Source organism: Herpailurus yagouaroundi, unplaced genomic scaffold (genome assembly GCF_014898765.1).
Source record: "Herpailurus yagouaroundi ecotype Mexico unplaced genomic scaffold, PumYag 222, whole genome shotgun sequence".
Classification (NCBI taxonomy): Eukaryota; Metazoa; Chordata; class Mammalia; order Carnivora; family Felidae; genus Herpailurus; species Herpailurus yagouaroundi.
The window spans coordinates 5294092-5312282 of record NW_024412453.1 but is presented as its reverse complement, the minus strand read 5'-3'; the positions used below and the strand labels follow the sequence as shown (position 1 = coordinate 5312282).

General features: G+C 41.2%; 1 long non-coding RNA gene across 3 annotated transcripts in view; it reads right to left on the bottom strand.

Moving 5' to 3' along the window:
• LOC121019464 (uncharacterized) overlaps positions 1–18191 on the bottom strand; it is a 245863-nt gene that overhangs the window by 138113 nt on the left and 89559 nt on the right. For all 3 annotated transcript variants that reach the window (XR_005785593.1, XR_005785594.1, XR_005785595.1), the window contains exon 2: positions 7781–8075. This is a non-coding gene — a long non-coding RNA (uncharacterized LOC121019464). The remainder of the gene's footprint in view (positions 1–7780; positions 8076–18191) is intronic.

Below are 18191 nucleotides of genomic sequence, written 5' to 3'. Positions count from 1 at the left end.
CAAAAATAAATAAACGTTGAAAAAAAAAAAAAAGAAGAGGGCATTTTTTGGGATGAGCACTGGGTGTGGTATGGAAACCAATTTGACAATAAATTTCATATAAAAAAAGAAGAAAATGGAGGAAATATCTTTGTGACTTTACAACTGTACAGATTTTAAAGCAAGATCTAAAAAGAGCCAGCTATAAGGGGAAAACGTGAAGTGTTCAACTGCATTAACATTGCGATTTCTGCCCAGAAAAGGACGTAATATACACACTGAACACTTCTGTGGACCACGAGATGTGTACAATGTCTAAAACTTGGCTGGTGTTGAAATCTACAGAAACCTCTACAGCACAGCAGGAAAAAATCAGGAAACCCAATAGAAAAAAGGGTAAAGTCTATGAAAAGAAAATTAATAGAAGAGGAAACACTAATGGCTAACAAGTATATGAAGAGATACTCAACTTCATTAGTAATCAGAGAAAAGCAAATTAAACCAACAATGATACCACTTTACATCCATCGTATTGGCAAAAATTACAAAGTCAGAGAACATCAAGGGCTAGGGAGAAGTGTAAACTAAGCAGCCATTCCAAGCAGCAATCTCTCAGTACTCAGGGCAATTAACTGTTCATCTACCCAACAATCCCCGTGGGTGGATATGTGCCTCAGAGAAACTCTTACACAAAACCACAAGGATGCATGCGTGAGACTGTTCACCATAGTTTTCCTTGTGACAGTAAAGACTTTGAAAGTGTTCTTTCATCACTAAGGGAATGGATAAGCAAATCACAGTCTATGCATATGTTGACCCCCCAGGCCACAGTCAGAATGTACTGAATTAGATTTACATACAACATGAGGAGATGTCAAAAATACAGTGTTGAGTGGGAAAAAGTGAGGTTTGAGGTAACCTTTAAACCCATAAGTGGGTTTTACCATTTATGTAAATTAGTCAAAGCCAACTCTATATATTTTATCAATTATATACATAATTGTAAATTAACATATGAAAGGAGAACTACAGAAGTCTCCATTCCATATGCTAGAAGAAACACTTGTGGTGTGGGAGGAGCGAAAGAAAGAATGGGAGAAGGAGGAGAACATAACGAAAGGAAAGAAAATCGTGGTGAACTCGCTCTAACCAGCAAATCTGAATATATCTACTCTGTGTCCCTGAAGTACCTACCTTGCTCACCAAAAATGAGCACTGTCACATTTAATGCTCAGAAAAAACACCATGAATGTAAGTATTGATGTCGGTCCTATTTTTGTTTTAAAAACAGAGAGGGTAGGCAGCTTTTCCCAGGCCGTGGAGCCAATCAGTGGAAGGTCATTGATCTGAAACAGGCCGTGTGCCTCCAGTTCCTCACACTTAGCATCACTGTCTACCACTCGTGTTCAGAGAACTTCAGTGAAGTTCCATGTGGTAGTGCGTAACAAAGTACGAGTCTATTAATTCCCTTGCAGCTGAGCTTTCTTAGTTTCTAAGATGTCCACTAATACAGGCTTATTTTTAGTGGACTAGTAACACCTGACCAAGAAAAACAACTTCAGCTCAACAATTTCACAGCTTCTCCTGAAAAACAAACCCTAAACAAAAACTGTTTCTTGCGGCCCGTCTTTCTGCATGATGCAGCAACTTGTACTGTAGACCATCTTTTCCCAAATAAGTTGCATAAGATTTTCAGTGCCAAGTGTACAGTTATATAAGAGTCAAAATCTATAGAAACTCAATATGCCATTTTGCTTCACCGTAACGAAAGCTCCCAACAGCAAATTTGCTTTCTGAAATTATATTATAGCAAAAAAATGCAGTCTTGAAAGTTCCCGAGAACCAAATACTGGTAGCCTTAGATAATGCCTAGCACATTGTCTGTGTTTGTTAAATGTTAAATGGATGGGTAAAATCGATGGTTAGGTGGGTGGAGGATGAATGGGTAGATGGATGTGTGTGTGTGTGGGTGGGTGGGTGGGTGGATGGATGGATGGATGGATAGATGGATGAATGGCTAGATGGATGGGTGGTTGGTGGGTGGATGGATGGATGTGTGGGTGGGTGGGTGGATGGATGGATGGATGGTTGGTGGGTGGATGGATCAGTGGATAGATGGATGGATGGGTGGGTGGATGGATGGATGGCTGGTGGGTAAGTGAGTGGGTAAATTACATGCATTCTTGACTTCATGGCTGGGATTTTTAGCTAATGACATAACCTACATGCTTCCATGAGTACATGAGGGTGACGACATATTTCGCCCCCTCCCCCAAAATGTCCTTGAAACTTTTAGTGCTATTTCCAGCTGCTATTTTCTCTTAACTTTCATGAAACTCATTAATCTGCCAATGACTACTGCAAAAGTACAAGCAGCCTGGAGGATGACAGCAGTGTGACTTAGTTCAAAAGCCAGCCTGCGGACCCTGAAGACTTTGGAAATTGTTTCTTGTTCTTTCTTCCCCTGCATTTTTTTTTTTTTTTTTTTTTTTTTTTTTGCCTAGTCTTGGTGTTGGGAGAAAAGAGAAGAAAACTCATCATTAGCTTAACAGAATGTCAGTGCTTTCAAACAGAGAGAGCTACATCAGACCCTGGGCTCAGCTCTCATGTTCTTAGATGCCCTGAGAAATGTGTTTCCTTGAGGTGCCCTTTAGAGCTGTCGGTTCCATCTAACAAAGTCCTAGTCTCTGCCTCTAAATATCTAACTTGCTGCCTCCCTCCACACATGGAGCTTGCCTGCCTGCCACTGCAGTGCCCCTTACACTGGGCAAAGTCACCAGAATTCCATTATGAAATACGCCCATGATATAGACCGGGACTCAAGAGACCAGAGACTAAGAAGTGAAAAATTACAATTCGGATTCCTAAAACAATCATTTCAGTTTCCATAAGAGATTTCCCCACTGGAGCCATTTTCACTTGAGCTTTGTCCAGCACCATTAAGCAGTGTTCTGCCTGCTCACAAGTTATAAGGAACTCAAGAGCAGGTTCAGTAACATACATGCAGCTCCCTTTCATAAAACGTCTGCACCACTTTCTGCATGGTAATCCACCCTAATGGAGCCTTCATTAACCTATCTATATTGGATGAATGAACATCCCAAAGACCCCTCTCTTCAGCTTATAGAATATCTTCCTCAATTCTCAGTTGAAGCAGGACATTTCAGGATTATAGGATTATATTTTGTGAATGCTAGTTCCTGGCATTGGGTAAGTCCCTTAACCATCCTAAGCCTAAATTTGCTCATGTGTAAAATGGAAAGAAAAATACTCGCCTTCCAGAGTTGTTCTGAAGATTTCTTCAGTCAGTCTGTAGTTTTTGAGAACCTACTCCTCTAAGCAAGACTCTAGAGTGAGGGAGTACTGGGGTCCAAAGATAACACATGAGTGTTGAGAGGTCAGGGAGTTCACAGGTGAGAGAGAGACACAAGCCAATAACTACAACGTAGTAAGTGCTAGTGTAGGAAGTAAGAAAACTGGATTTGGAGTCATTCTGTCCTGGGTTGAAATCCTGTTTCCACCACTTCCTCATTGCATGACACTGGGAAACTACTTAAACTTTCCCAACCTCATCTTATCAATGGAGATAATGATACCTCTGTCCTGATTCTATAAGGATTAAATTAGCTATTCTGGTAAAACATAGTGTCAAGACCATAAACAGTATTAAATAGACGAATACATTAAGTGTTATGGGAAACTCACAAGATGGACTGAGCACACATGAATGTGCCAAGCACGGTGTCTGATATGCAAAAAGCACGTTACAAACGTTAGCCTGTATTGCTGTCTACATCAACTCTCCCATTCAAATAAGGTGATTGCTTAATTTATTTTTTTATTTTTTTTATTTTGGAGACAGAGCATGAACGGGGGAGGGGCAGAGAGAGAGGGAGACACACAGAATCGGAAGCAGGCTCCAGGCTCCGAGCCATCAGCCCAGAGCCCAACGCGAGGCTCGAACCCACGGACTGAGAGATCGTGACCTGAGCTGAAGTCGGACGCTTAACCGACTGAGCCACCCAGGCGCCCCGGTGATTGCTTAATTTGAGCAAGACAAAGAAAGAACTAGAAATGGACCCAAGATCTTAGAGATGCAAGGCTGGGAGAAGATACCAGTGGCCAGCTGCCAGGAAATCTCATTCTGAATTCTCTAGGGCACAGATAAGCACAACTGCATTCACAAGGAACTACTGAGCCCCTGGGGTAGAGCAGGGGGAGGACAGGGCATAGCACAAATCCCATATCCACAGAGTATGAATATGGGACAACCATGAGTAATTCTAGCAATGACAATTCTTGGAAAGACAGGAGATATGCTAGGCCAAGGCCCTCTGATGAGCTGTGGCCTGGAGCAGGTGCACCTACCTGAAGACAGTCCATTATACAACGGTGACCACTGAGAACACGAGAGAAAATAGGGCTGATCTATTATTGTAGACATGGGTAATGCTGCTGTTGCACATGCTGTCCTACACATGAGACTTTACTGAAAGTTATAAAACACAAGTGTTTAAGACTCTTTTGGAGGCAAGTAGCCAACAAAACGGACTTAAGCAAAAAATTAAAATTGATTAGCTTGCCTAATTGATGAGTAAAACTTCAGGCATAATTAAACTCAAGAATTCAAGTGATCTCATCAGGAATCTGTCTTCCTCCACTTCTTGGCTGTCTTTCTCTGTCCTGTCTTCCTTCGAGAGTACTCTTCCCATGGAGAGGGAAGATAACCATAAGCAGGTTTATATCTCGTTCTTTAACGAATTCCAATCAAGACAGTTCTCATTTCCAGTAGTCGTAGTACAAGTCCCAGGATTCTCACTGGCTCTGATTGGTCCACCTTGAGCAAGGATGTTTTGATTGGCCAGGTCTGGGTCATACGCCTCTCCTTGCAGTAGGAATAGAGCTAGCCTATGTGAGCCACCTGCCCTCAAAGGAAAATAGAGATGTTATTACTCTAAGGGTCACAAATTTGTGAACAGGTAAAAACTCCAAATATTGACTACATTTTCCTGCTGTTTTTTCTAGGCATCCATAGAACATCTGCAAATATAGGCAGAAGTTAACCAATCTCCTAAGATGTCAGCAGGGGAAAATAGACGAACAGACTCAGAAATGTCATCACGGCAGTTAATTGTGTGAAATTTATCACCCCGATTGATCACACAGCATTTAGCTTTAAGAACATCAAGCCTCCAAATTGCTGGTTTTGGTTTTTTTGTTTTTTTTTTACGACTGTGAGGCAAGGTTTACCAAAACTAGCAGATATGACTGTGACTTACAAAACGAGAAAAGTAAACAAGAAACACAATTTAATATGATTTAATAAAAGATTTGTTTCCACCACTTCTCCTGGGAACCTCGGCACATTTTCTTTTTAGAGACAGTTATTATCTCTACCTTTATTGAACAAAGGCATCGGAACCCAGCTGGTGAAGATCTGTAAAGAAAATCATTCTTTTATTAATAAGGCTGTTATTAGCAAGGGAAAAAAATCCATGTTTGGGGGTTTGCACAGAAGTTACAGGCCATTTCAAAGAAATATGGCTGACTACCACCAACATTATTTCAGGCAATTTCATGATCAAATGTCCTATTAGGTTGTTTAAAATTTTTATAGAGACTGTAAATCAGAACTATTTTCTATTTGCCCTAAATATTTAGGTGCAACAGGGAAAGCAGATCAAATTAAAGGGTATTGTGCACATTTTTTACTGGGATCTCCCAGGAATATAAATCATTCCACTTGCAGTCTGGAGTTCCTGGGTAAACATGTTGGTGAGAACAACATTCGATGCTCCTCCAGTGCTCTCATTAAAAGGATGATCTGGGGGCGCCTGGGTGGCGCGGTCGGTTAAGCGTCCGACTTCAGCCAGGTCACGATCTCGCGGTCCGTGAGTTCGAGCCCCGGTTCGGGCTCTGGGCTGATGGCTCAGAGCCTGGAGCCTGTTTCCGATTCTGTGTCTCCCTCTCTCTCTGCCCCTCCCCTGTTCATGCTCTGTCTCTCTCTGTCCCAAAAATAAATAAACGTTGAAAAAAAAATTACAAAAAAAAAAAAAAGGATGATCTGGACATTAAAACAATAAAAAATAAAAAGTAAATGGGGCATCTGGGTGGCTCAGTCGGTTAAGCGTCAACTTTGGCTCAGGTCAAGATCTCACGGTTTGTGAGTTCGAGCCCCGCATAGGGCTCTGTGCTGACAGCTCAGAGCCTGGAGCCTGCTTTGGTTTCCGCGTGTCCCTCTCTCTCTGCCCTTCCCCTGCTCCCGCTCTGTCTTTCTCTGTCTCAAAAATAAAACATTAAAAAAAATTTTTTAATAAATAAATAAATGGATGATCTGGGTAACAACAGCAGTACCAGGTTCTTCCCCATCTTCAATTTTTTTTTTTTTTTGGTCAAGATTCAAAGGATACTACTCAAACTCTCCCCAGAGATCCTAGAGGAATAAGTTTTGAACTACTTTATTCCATTGGTTCAGCCCTGAACAATACCATGGGACAAGAATCAGAGGAAGATAGGGGGGACAGACAGAGATCTGTAGACATGCTGGAAGAAATCATTCTTTCTTTTTAGAAACAGAGAGTCAATATCCATCAAATGTTAAGTTGCATATCCCTTGATCTAGCAATTTCTGCTTAGAGATTTAACCTACTGATATACTCACACATGTGCATAAAGATAGATGTTCCAGGGTACTTAATGCAGCCTTGGTTATGGTAGCAAAAGATTGGACATAATCCAAATGTCTTTCAATATGGCTCTGATTAAATAAATTACAGCACAGCCTCACAGCGGAAAACAATGTAGCCATTAAACACAATGAAATGGGCCTCGCTGAACTGAAATGGCACCACCTCTAAGATACATTGTTAAACAGAAGAGAAGAAGGGAGATACAGAGGAACAAGTGTAGTGGAATGCCATTTGGTATTAAAAACATTTTTTTTTAACGTTTATTCATTTTTGAGAGATGGAGAGAGACAGGCAGACACAGAATCGGAAGCAGGCTCCAGGCTCTGAGCTGTCAGCACAGAGCCCGACGCGGGGCTCAAACCCATGAACGGTGATATCATGACTTGGGCCGAAGTTGGACATTTAACCAACTGAGCCACCCAGGCGCCCGCATTTTGTATTTTTTTTAATGTAAGAAAATATTTGGTTCTGTATGTTAACTCAACCAGAATTAAAATAAAAACTTAACACTAAAAAAACCAAAATATTTGTTTGTGCACACACAGAATATCTCTGAAAAGAAACCCAGGATTTGCCTCTTGGGAAGGGCCACCCTTATGTTCACTGTTATATCTTTCAGTACTCCTTTTTGAAGTTTTTACCATATATGCATATGTAATTTTTTAAGTAAAAATTTAGACGAGGGGCATTCAGTTGGTTAAGCATCTGACTTTGGCTCAGGTCATGATCTCATTGCTCGTGGGTTCAAGGCCCGCATTGGGTTCTGTGCTGACAGCTTGCAGCTCGGAGCCTGGAGCCTGCTTCGGATTCTGTCTCTGTCTCTCTGCCCTCCCCTGCTCAAGGTCTGTCTGTCTGTCTCTCTTTCTCTCTCTCAAATATAAATAAACTTTAAAAAAATTATTTTTAAATTTAGACAAAAAGGATAATGGTGCTTTGCAATAAATCTAACAGGAAATAGAAAAGATTTCTTGAAAAAAATTACCAAATACTCAGACATACATGAGATTTCTGAAAAAATGGAGAAGTACCTCACTTCCTTGAATACTATGAAAGACTGGCTTACTGTTTCCAACCTTTCACTCCCTGCATTACAGAATTAAACATCCTTGTACCTTTGACATTTTCTCACTGTGGGTAGAGTGTTCTTTCTGACCCGTGGTTGTCAGTCTTGGTCATGTGACTTGCTATGTATGGCCAGTAGTGTGAGTAGATGCAATAGAAGCAGAGGCTTTAAATGTGCCTCTGTGACTCTGCTTGATCTCTTGAACTTCTGCCATCGACCGTGAGAAGATCAAATCTTGCGTAGTCAATGGTCCCAGGATGAGGAGATACATACAACAGACCTGGGCCTGGAATCAAGCAAGCTGATCCAGCAGAGCCCCACAGAATCACAGCCTACATGCAGACCTGTGAGAAAAATCATTTTCATGGTAAGCAAAGATTGGGGGGGGGGGGTGTATGTTACACAGTTTTATCACAGCCACATCTGACTGATACAGGTGGGAAGACTAAATTACTTGCTGTGGCGCTCTCCCACCTCCTCTAGGAAATTGTTCCCGATTAACCCTACCACCACACAAGACTGTGATCTCTTCACAGCCACAGACAGATCCTTCACAACAGAAACTGTGTGTTATCACTCCCTGTGTCCCTAGACTTCTGCACAATGCCTGGCACAGGATTCTAAAAATTAAAAAAAAAAAAATCTTTCTCTGACCAACCTCTCTAAAGTACTTGCCTGCATCCAACAGTTAGTCAGCATCATATCACACATACCATTAATCACAATCTGTAATCATCCTATTATTTTGTTATCTTGTCTCTCTCACTGGAACATTAACTCCCCGGAGGAAATGAATCAGTGAATTCCTTACTCTGATTTTTATAAGTCTTCAGACATCTGTTGTGCCACATTCTCCAAATTTCTTAGCCTACCCTTCAAGGCCTTGCAAAAGTTGGCCCCAAACTGTTCCCAGCCCTATCACCCAGTGATTCCCTTAAGAAATACCATGCAGTCTTTTCGCCACCCACACTTTTTCTTTTTCTGAAACATTATCCAAGATATTCCCTCTACAAATTCCCTCTGGTATGAGTACTCTTTCCTATCATTCCTGCTTATCTAAATCCCGACCATTGGTATTATTTGGGATTAGGTTCAGCCATGATTTCACCGTAAAACTCAAAACACCAGTGGCCTAAAAAAGGCAAAAGTTTATCCCTTTTGCTTAATAAACTTAGAAGTAGTCAGAATAGGATTAGAAAGCCAATCTATGGCTTCAGAGGAACAGGATCCTCCTAAGTTATTGTTCTGCACTGGGTTCCTTCCATTCCTAAACTCCCTTCCTGACCCAGAATGGCTGCTGGAGCTCCAGCTATTACATTCTCATTCTCGTCATTAGGGAACAAGAAATATGGAAGAAAAGCATGCTTCCTCCCTATAAAGAAATCTGCTCCCCCAGCCCAGGAATCATACACAACACAGTCACTTACATGTCACCCAACAAAACCTGGTTATGCAGACACACCTAGCTGCATGGGAAATTGTATTAACTACTTTGATACATCACTACCACCACGTCCTAACACAGTAGCTTAAAACAATAAGCATTTACCCACCACATGATTCTATGTGTTGGTAATTTGGGCTCAGGTCAGCTAGGTGGTTTTTGTGGCCTTGGGTGAATACTCATGTGCCTGTAGTTAGCTGTCTGGTTGGCTGGTCTAGGATGACCTCAGCTAGGAAAGTTTGTCCCTGCTCCAAACAGGCTCCTATCGTCCAGAAGGCTAACTCTGGCTTGGTCACATGGTGGTCGGGCAGGATTCCACAAGGGTGAGTGGAGGTATGCAAGGCCTCTGGAGGCCTAGGTTTGGGATTAGCACAATGCCACTTCCATTGCATTGTACTGAACAAAACAAATCACAAGTCTGGCTTGGATTCAAGAATGGGGAAAGACTCCATCGCTAAACAGGAGGTGCTACCAAGTCACCCTGCAAAAGATGTGTGTACAGGAAGGGAAATAATCGTGGCGAGTGTTGCAAGCAAGATTCCAAAGAAGTATTGTCTTTCTTGGGGGTGAGGGGGATGAGCCAGCTAAAAATTAAGTATTCTGTTATGGAAGTAGAGGGGAATGGATATTGGGGAACAGCATGCATTCTCTATGACACCAACTTTCAAAGCCAAGTTCTAAATGCACTTCCTCCTCCTGGAAGCCTTCCTTGAACCACTGAGCTAGAATTCTGGCCACGAAAGACTATCACCTGTAAGTTTTATGACTCTCTCATAACTACCCATGGAGAGATATTGGCCCGTGAGTATCTGCGGAGAGTGATAGGAGGTAAGCCCTTACCTGTCCTCTGAGGCCACCATGAGCTTGGACACCATCTTTGCTTAGATCCTAACATTTCTGTTGAAACAAGTACCTTTATTATTTGAAAGTAACAAATCTTTTGTTTAAATGGCAGGAGAATAAATTTGTTACTCTTGTTTTCAGCACACCCACAAGAGGAACAAAGAATCCACGTGACCCAAGGATAACAGGTCAAATACTAAAATCTAGAAGGAATCCCTTAGCACCCAGAACATAAATAGATATACACACTCCTCATCAGAAAGGGTGTTGGAACTAGTCCATGGATACGTTAGCATTTTCTTTCTCCCTCTCTAATTCTCTTTCCTCTCTTGATGACTGGAATATAAATCAGTAGCCTAGAGTCCTTCTGGTTAACAAGGTTCTCATTTGGGAGGTTGCAGCCTAGGAGGCTATTAAAAAGAGAAAGAAAAGCTTCTTCTATAAACATTTCCTGCCAGCTGCTGAGGGCTGGAGAGGAGGGGAGGGCACCAGGGTGACAGCACAGAACAGGACCATTAGGGGAAGAAAATCTGAAAAGCAGAGTAAGAAATCTTGGTCCAAGTCTCTGGCAGATGATCCATGAATAGAAGTCTAACACACAAAGAGAACCACCCCCCCCCCCCCAGGCAAGACAGACAAGAGGAAAAGAGCCTTCTACTGATCCAAATGGGCCACCGCTGTCCAAAGCACAGTGGAAATCCCTGCAGGTGCCTGCAGAATGTTTTAGAGTAAAATACTTAGGTTTTAGAAGCTGGAGGAGGGGCGGCCTCAGGCCTCAGCATCCTCCACCAACTCCTACAATAATGATAATAAGAACTTGCATTTGCTGGGTTATCACTGTGTGCCGGCACCACAATGAGTATCTTACGTGCATTAATTATCTCCACCAACCTCCGCCACAATGCCACCATGCTGGAGCTACTATTCTTGCCGTTTTATCCACAGGCCTGGTGACGCTCATAATTTGCCCAAGGTCATTTGTTTAAGAAGTGGAAGAGCCACGGTTCGATACCAGTCTCTCTGACTGCACAGGCCGTACTCTTGGACCTCTGCACCATCCTGCCCTTTTATACTGTGATGGAGTGAAAGAGGATGGGACCCAGGGGAGGAAAATGCTGCTGGAGACAGTCTTTTTCATTGAAGAACTCTCAACTTTGAGAAAAGACATCTGAAAATGCACAAATAAGAATTAGGCAACAACAACAGTGGTAATAAATGGACTAATTATATTGTACCAGGCACTGTGCTATTTTATGGACAGTATCACTTCATCTTTAGCCATAAAAAAATTGATGCTCCCATTTTAGGGAAGAGAAAACAGAGGCACAGAGAAGTCACAGGGCCAGGATCTCACAGCCAAGGACCAGCAGAGCTACAATTCAAAGGCAAGTCTGAGGCCAAAAAGCAAGCTCATTTCCAGTCCCAAGGTGTCTCCCCAAGCAAGTGGGCAATTCAGTCCTTCGCTGCTTCATTTTATCCTTCAAATATACATTAATATTCACTGCATTTAGACACTGTTTTAATTCCTGATATGGGAAAGGAGCCTAGAAAGAAAACCTTCCTGTTTCCATCTGACTAAAAAAGAACAGTCGCTGAGATGAAGAAGGAGTAAGGAAGGCAGACAGTTCTCTGGAGGGGGAAGATGAAATGTTCCTAAGATCCCAACATACCTAGTCCACCCTGACATCCTTGATCGGGAAAAGCAGCTGGAGGATGGCTGACCCGGCAGTGGTTGAGGTGGGAGCTGGGACAGGGTTGGTCGGGGAGAATCCAGGGAAGAAGGGGCAAGAGTGGAATAAGGAGAAGGTTGGGGCCAGGATCATTTGTGGATGGCTGGGAGATGCTGGTGTCCAAGGCAGCAGGATGTGTCATGGTCACAGTGAGGGACACTAGAGTCACTGCCTGGATTCAAACCCAGCTCCTTTCTGTACTAGCTCTAGTTACCTTATAGTCCTTTCTCCCCTAAAGTAAGTAAGTGCCTGACAAGTACCTGACTCCATGTCTACTGCTTGGTGATTATTACCATAACGTATCTCCAGGGCTGTGCTAAACCTGGGATTGAAACCAGGAAGGGTGAAGTCTATGGCAGCAATAGGAATAATTAACAATAACTTAATTTTGTCAGTATTAGTTATCTCCGCTGTGTAACAAATGACCCCCAAACTTAGTAACTTAGTAATTATCTCACAGTTTATATTGCTCAGTTTAGCTTATCTGGGTGCCTCTGGCTCAAGATTTCTCCTGAGATTGCAATTAAGCCATCAAACATCGCAGTCTCATTTGAGGATTCAACTGGGGGCAATCTCCTTCCCAAGCTTATTTCTGTGGTTATTGGCAGGCCTTGACCCCTTACCACATGGACCTTGCCACAGGACTGATTCATGATATGATAGCTGGCTTCCCTAGAAAGCCATCCTAGAACTAGCACCTAAGACAGAAGTAGTTTTTTTTTTTTTTTATAACCCAATCGCAGAAGTGATAGCCCATTACTTCTGCCATATTCAATTCATTAGAAGTCTAGCCCACCCCAAAAGAGAGGATATTATACAAAAACATGAGTACCAGGAGGTGAGGATAACTGGGGGCCACTGCCTGGGATGCCTGCCACATGTGTATTCAATAAGGCCACAGAAACCTTCAGTCATCCTATCACCTAATCTCCCAACATGAGACCTGCTTTCTCACTGGAAATCATGGTGTAGATTGAGTTCTCCATCGTTCCCAAGAATATGCAATTAAGGTGGAAAAGTGGTTTTCAACCTTTTTGGTGACATAAACCTTTCCCCAAATAAAATCTTTTCTCAATATGTGGATGGATAAACATACTAATATTATAATGTATATGGTATATTATAACATGCTGTTTATATAAAACAGAATACTACTCAGTCCAAATTTTAAAACAGAAAAGAACTACTAATACACGCAACACACATGAACGGCCAAACCATTATTCTGAGAAGAATCCTTTTTTTTTTTTCAACATATGAAATTTATTGTCAAATTGGTTTCCATACAACACCCAGTGCTCATCCCAAAAGGTGCCCTCCTCGATACCTATCACCCACCCTCCCCTCCCTCCCACCCCCCATCAACCCTCAGTTTGTTATTCTGAGAAGAATCCTACCACAGAAGTACATCCTGTATGACTGCATTTATAGGAAACTCTAGCAAAGAAAATATATTGTAATAGAAGTAGATCAGCATTTGCCTGGGACCAGGGCTGGGAATTAATGATTAACTGGGAAGAGAAGCAAGAGAATCTTTGGGGTGACAGAAATGTTCTATATCCTGATTGTTGAATCTCAATGAACTATACACTTGAAATGGGTGCATTTTAATGATCATAAATTACATCTCAGGAGAACTGCTCCAATCACAACAAGGATATGTGTCTATGCTATTATAAATAAATAAAAGGCCTTGGGATAGATCAGTGAGGATAGGGTGTGTCAATCCACAGAATAGAATTAATCCTGTTGTGGGCACTCACTCTCCAAATAAAGTATGGAGAAAATTTGGAGTAGTATTTCAATGTGGTACTGTGTAAAACCCCTATACACACACACCCCTTTTACCTGCAGTAAAAATCTACCTCAGTCCTCAAATTCTGGAGTAGTCTATGATGGGCAAAGGAAAGCCTGGTTTTATAAAGAAATACTTTTCTTCTTTCCTTTTCTTTTTCTCTTCCTTTTTTTCTTTCTCTGTCAGTTTTCCTCTCTTTGTTTATCCCCCCCACCTTCTCTTATATCAAATCAGACCCTAGTTACTGTTCTGCAGCTTTTCTCCCAATTTGTACCTCTTGGACACCTATACAGGTACACCTTATTCTTTTTAATGGCTACATTGTGTTCTGTTGTATGATATCCTAATATGCATTTAGGTAGTACTCTATTGGTAAAAATTTACATTCCTTCCAGTTGGGTTTTTTTTTTCTTTTAAACTATTGTATTGTCAGGATTATTTGGGACAAGAAGAAATGTCCCGCACTGGCAAAGAAATGCCACTTTCCATCAGGAAAGGCCAGCATCTGACCCAATTCATGTAATATCCACGATATTACCCATTCTGGGCAGGGCCATATTGTTGCCATCATGGAGATGGCTAGGATCCATGGAGGTAGAAGCATCCTATCTGGCCCTCCCTAGATCAACCCCCAACATCCACACAGAAGCCCGAGAAGTGAGAACCCAGCAAACAACCTAAACATCTTCTAAAAGTTGTGAAAAGATACAGTGCATTTGAGCTGTTATTAACACCTGATGATACTCATTGAAACCAGACTAATTATCAACAAGCAGCAGGTTCCTTTCACACTCTAAATGTACCAGCTCCATGCAGAAGTGATGGCTAAATTAACCCCAGAGAGGCAGCCAGTGGCCTGCTCCTTTCATCTTGCTCAATGTTTAGACTAATTGGTTCTTTCTTCATCAGCTGCTAAGGATAAATAAATGACCAGGCAATACATCTTCTTCTACTTGATTGTAAGCTTTTCTGTAGAATATGATGCTAATAATAATGGTCATCTCATATTCAACCATTTACTCTACATTGTATATTTTACACAGATGATTCCATTGAATTGTATTAATATAATATGAAAGCAGGCACAAAGAACGTAAACTAGGTGCCCAATGTCATGAAGGTGGCATGGGTGTGCAAGGGTCCGTTTGCTCCAAAGCCCCAGCCTTAGAGTAAGATGAAATTGACCTGACCACCAGGAGGACAAAATGATATATAAAGACTTCACTACCGAGATGCCCTAAGACTGTGTATGTTCCGATGATCAAGCATACTGTTTAGCACATAGTAGGTACTCAATAAAATTTTGTCACGTGAATGAAGAAAACTGGGAACCCTTATAAATTCTTCTGTGTGTTACAGAAAATGACCCATGGACAAAGCACTGTGATTTGGTTGAAGAAGCTGACTTGTTTTCCTCTCCATAAGGCGGTCACATGAGGTGAGTGAGGGTGAGGAAATATACGTGTGCATAAGCTCATCTGCTTTTCTTTCCAGGCCAACCCTTTCAGAGAAGGCTGACAGAAGCACAAATGCATAGGGAGGGCCTAAGAATATTCCACACTCCTTCCCCAATATCACAGAGGGATGTCACAACAAAATATCCTCCAGCGAGAAAGGACAAAAAAATGTAACTATCCAAAATGGAATAAATTAATGCTCTGGTTTCTCTTCAAATCGTATAAATCTTTCGCCTTTTACCAAAATGGAATAAATTAAAAAACATAATAATTCATGAAATTCTGAAACCTTAGTCATGGTTTGATTTATTCTGCAGCCACATAAACATCACAGACTTTTCAACAACTCAGAAACAAAAAGAGTTCTCTCTCTTAATGACGAATAAGTTAAGTAAATCATGGCATAATCATGAAATACTATGAAGCTATTAAAAAATATAATCAACATATATTTAAGCCTATTGAAAAATATTATGATAATTAAATTAACAAAATAAACAATAAAACAAAAGATGCAGTATAATCCCATTTTTTTTTCACAAAATATCAAATAATTTAAAAAAGAGCCTGGAAGGACACCAAATAGAGCAAATTATGAAGAGGTTTTTATGCACAATAAGCTTATGGGTAATTTTATAAGTTTTACCTCACATATCTGTGCTTTTTAATTTTTTTCTCTAGTAAGTATGCACTGGTTGCTGAATTAAAGCCAAATTATATGGAAGCAGCCCAAGTGTCCATGGATAGATGAATGTATAAAGAACATGTGGTATGTATACAATGGAATATTACTCAGCCATAAAAAAGAATGAAATCTTGCCATTGGCAACAACACGGATGGAGCTAGAGAGTATCATGCTAAGCAAAATAAGTCAGCCAGAGAAAGACAAATACCACATGATTTCACTCATATGTGGAATCTAAGAGCAAAACAAAGGAGCAAAGGGGGAAAAAAGAGAGCAAGGGGCACCTGGGTGGCTCAGTTGGTTGAGCATCTGTCTCATTCTCACCTCAGGTCTTGATCTCAGGCTTGTGAGTTCGAGTCCCATGTCGGGCTCCGTGCCAGGAGTGAAGCCTGCTTGAAAGAGAGAGAGAGAGAGAGAGAGGCAAACCAAGAAACAGACTCTTAACTTTAGAGAACGAAATGATGGTTACCAGAGGGGAGGCAGGTGGGAGATGGGTGAAACAGGTGATGGGGATTAAAGAGGGCATTTGTGGTGATGACCCCCAGAGTGTTGTATGGAAGTGTTGAATCACTATTTCGTAAACCTGAAACTAATATTACACTGTATATTAACTAACTGGAATTTAAATAAAGGCTTAAAAAAAATTAAACCTGTTGCGGTGCTGGTGTTTATTTAAATAGAGACCTAGAGAGAAGAATTCAGTCATAGCCCAAAGCAGACCAAGAAAGGACATCTGAAATGGAATATTCAATTAGGCTGTGGCAATTGCCAAAGGATCTGAGAGAACTTCACTGGGGACCAGAAATTGCTGAAAATGCTGGAGGAACCTAAAACAATGAGATATCTATGAATAAACCTAACCAAGGAGGTAAAAGATCTGTACTCTGAAAACTATAGAACACTTATGAAAGAAGTTGAAGAGCGCACAAAGAAATGGAAATGCATTCCATGCTCACAATAGGAAGAACAACCATTGTTAAAATGTCTACACTACCCAGAGTAATCTATGCATTTAATGCAATCCCCATCAAAATACCACCAGCATTTTTCATAGAACCAGAAGAAACAATCCTAAAATTTGTGTGGAACCACAAAGGACCCCAAAACAATCCTGAAAAATAAAACCAAGCTGGAGACCTCATGATTCCAGACTTCAAGCTGTATTACAAAGCTGTGATCATCAAGACAGTATGGTACTGGCACAAAAACAGACACTCAGATCAATGGAACCCAGAATAGAGAACCCAGAAATGGACCCACAAATGTATGGCCAACTATCTTTGACAAAGCAGGAAAGAATATCCAATGGAATAAAGACAGTCTCTTCAGCAAATGGTGTTGGAAATACTGGATGGCAACATGCAGAAGAAAGAACCTGGACCACTTTCTTACACCAAATACAATTTACAAAAATAAATTCAAAGTGGATGAAAGACCTAAATGTGAGAAAGGAAAGCATCAAAATCCCAGAGGAGAACACAGGCAGCAACCTCTTTGACCTCAGCCGGAGCAACTTCTTATTAGACACATCACCAGAAGCAAGAGAGACAAAGGCAAACATGAACAACTGGGACTTCATCAAGATAAAAAGCTTCTGCACAGCGAAGGAAACAATCAGCAAAACTAAAAGGCAACTGACAGAATGGGAGAAGATATTTGCAAATGATGTTATCTGATAAAGGGTTAGTATCCAAAATCTATAAAGAACTTATCAAACTCAACACCCCAAACACAAATAATCCAGTTAAGAAATGGACAGAAGATGTAAATAGAGACTTTTCCAAAGAAGACAACCAGATGGCTAACAGACACATGAAAAGATGCTCAACATCGCTCATCATCAGGGAAATGCAAATCAAAACCACAATGAGATACCACCTCACACCTGTCAGAATAGCTAAAATTAAGAACACAAGAGGGGCACCCGGGTGGCTCAGTCGGTTAAGTGTCCGACTTCAGTTCAGGTCATGGTCTCACGGTTCGTGAGTTCGAGCCCTGCATCAGGCTCTGTGCTGACAGCTCAGCCTGCTTTGGATTCTGTGTCTCCCTCTCTCTGCCCCTTACCCACTCACACTCTGTCTCTCTCTCAAAAATAAATAAACATTAAAATTTTTTTTTTAAAAAAGAACACAAGAAACTACAGGTGTTGGCGAGGATGCAGAGAAAGGGGAATCCTGTTAACACTGTTGGTGGGAACGCAAACTGGTGTAGCCACTCTGGAGAACAATATAGTTCCTCAAAAAAGTTAAAAATAGGACTACCCTATGATCCAGCAATTGCACTACTAGGTATTTACCCAAAGATTTAAAAAATACAGATTTGAAGAGGTACACACACACTGATGTTTATAGCAGCATTAAAAACAGTAGCCAAGCTATGGAGAGAACCCAAATACCCATCAACTGATGGATGGATAAAGAAGATGTGGGGTGTGTGTGTGTGTGTGTGTGTGTGTATGTATATATATATATATATATATATATATATATATATATATATATATAT